This window comes from Sus scrofa, chromosome 8 (assembly GCF_054392235.1).
Source record: "Sus scrofa isolate SSC_HxYL_T2T_F1_AM1 chromosome 8, Sscrofa_HxYL_maternal_Yorkshire_Landrace_v2.0, whole genome shotgun sequence".
Lineage (NCBI taxonomy): Eukaryota > Metazoa > Chordata > Mammalia > Artiodactyla > Suidae > Sus > Sus scrofa.
In genome coordinates, this window is record NC_139390.1 from 56430001 (window position 1) to 56432490 (window position 2490).

A 2490-nucleotide genomic window follows, 5' to 3' on the forward strand; every position below is an offset into this window, starting at 1 on the left:
GCTGCCGTTCGGAAATGAAAGGTGAAGGCCAAGGTCCACGGTCCGTGGTCGGCGTGGTTCGTCTTCAAGGCCACGGATGAAGAAATGGGCTCCAGGAGGAAAGAGTCCAGGCCTTATGCCTGCCCTGCCTGGAGAATCCATGTCGCCACACAGCGATCCATCCCGATGCGTTCGTTGGTCCTGCGACGCCCCCTGCCGTAGGCTGCTTTTTATAGTCTCCGAAAAGGTCCGCCAGATGGCTCCCGGGGTGGGCCTGGGACGACCAAGTTCGGGGCCGGAAGAGGCCACTTCCAAGTGGGGGAGGAGTTACAAGTGGGCGGCAGACCTGAAGATAACCTGGAGGGGAGGAAAAAGGAGGGGAACCGTGACCGAGCGAGCCGGAGGGGAGGGGAGGGGAGGGACGATGGGATGGCACCATCGGGAGTCCTGCTCAAAGAATTGGAGCCTCCTTGAGACATGCGACCACATCCATCATTCCAGAGGGAATGGAAGCATCTTCCCCATGGTTGTACAATGATACATGTCCTTCAGAGTCCCTGAGAAAAAAAGGAATACAAGGCAAGATTTTGTCCGTGGAGGGAAGGGGGGGGGGGGGGGAGAACAGAGGCTCCAGACTTTGGATCTCTTGGCACAGGGGCCTCCTGCGCCGTATGGAAAGGACTGTTCCTAGGGTGCTCTCAGAATGGGATTTCTGGGTCCCACGAACCTTGTGTGTTGGACAAAGAGGCAGAAAGAGGGGTTCCCGGCTGGAAAGCCCAAACCACAGCTCTTCAGATGGGTAGGGAAGGGCAGACAGACTTCCGGCCCCAAGCAGTGATCTGGACCTCCAGAGGCCTTAGGACGACTTCACTGAGAACACGCAGAATCCGACCCAGCCACAGCGTCCTCTATACCTAGCTCTGTTTCACTTTCTCTGTCTCTCTCCCCTCCTCCTCTTTCTCCCTCTGATTCTGCCTCTCACTGTCTGCCTATCCTCCGTCCCTCCCTGTCTGTCTCTGTCTCTCTCCCTCACAAGCACACCACCGCGGGTCCCCCCCCTCCCCCCCCTTCTTTCTCCCCCCCCCCCCCCCCCCCCCGGCATATGCTATTATCCTTTTCCTTAAGACTGTGATTTACATGCCATGGAGTCTCCCTTCCCCAGGGAAACCTACAGTGCCTTTGTCCTTAAAAGAGGCAGGGGATGGTGGGGCTGAGGGCAGACATTATTTGAACAGGTGTGAGGACATACATAGGTCTACTGCCTCGGACTGAGGCCATTCTGAAGCTTTTCGGGGGCGTGGGAGATCACACTGTTCCCGGTGCGTGCGTGTGTGTGTGTGTGTGTGTGTGCGCGCGCGCGTGCAGGTGTGTGGGGAGGGAACCCGAATGGGGCACCCCCAGACCGACCGCTTCGGCTTTGGCGCTGGCATGTGGAGGATCTGGAATCCAGGGCCCTCTGGAAAGGACGGATGTGAGACGGACACCCTCTTCTTCCCGTCTTGAAAGCAGGAGAAAAACCTTCCTCTAGAAGCCCAAGTTCAAAGCCAGCTGTTTCAAGGAACGTCTGCCTCTGGCAAGGGGGAGGGGGAGGGCGAGGGCGAGGGGGCGGCCTGGAGGCAGCCTGGAGCACCCACGGCATGCATTCAGAAACCTCGTGCATCTCTCTTCCGGTGCTATCTTTGGGGGGACGTGGTACTCTTGGGCAAGTCCTCCGAACGATAGTGGAAACAAACATCTGTCTTCTCTCCCACACCTGGTGAATGCAGACAGACACACTGGAAGAGCACCCACCCTCCCTTTTCCCCCAAAGGACTCTTGTCACTGTACAGACGGGGGGGGGGGGGGGTGGCCCACGGGGGTGTCACACGCAGTCTTGGTGGCTCGTCTATGTTTCCAATCCGCCCAGGCAGTGCAGGCGGCCACCACTGCTGCTGCCACCTCTCACCGATCGTTCATCCTGTCCGTCAGTGCTATGACAGCACTAAGCTCTTCAGGGAGAAAATGCTCCCTGCCTTTCCTCTCGGAGGGCACACTGAGGGCACCCACTCCCATTAACAAAGTTTATTCACCTTGACAGGAAGAAAAGAGCTTGGGGTTTTTCACACCGCTGCAGATGACACTTTCCTACCGACTCTGGAATTCTCTTGCTCATTCTCCGGTGGGCCCGCCCCCCCATTTCAGGAGAGGGTGTTTGGTTCTGGGTTGGGGTGCGTGTGTGCGCGCGCGTGTGTGTGTGTGTGCGTGTGGGTGTGTCTGTGTCTTGCTTTTTCATTTTATTGGAATACAGTTGACTGACAAAGTTGTATGAACTTACAGGGTTGTTTCTGGGTGTTCGTCATGGCAGTGAAAGGAAACACCAGGATTTCCCTAGAAAGCCATCCCGTTCACCTGATCGGTGGCATGGAGGACATTCACATCCTCCTTGAGTTTCGCATTTGAAAGTGAGGGGCGGGTGCGTGCAGCAGGTCCCCCACCCCCACCCCACCCCGCGCCCCGAACGTGCCTCCCGCA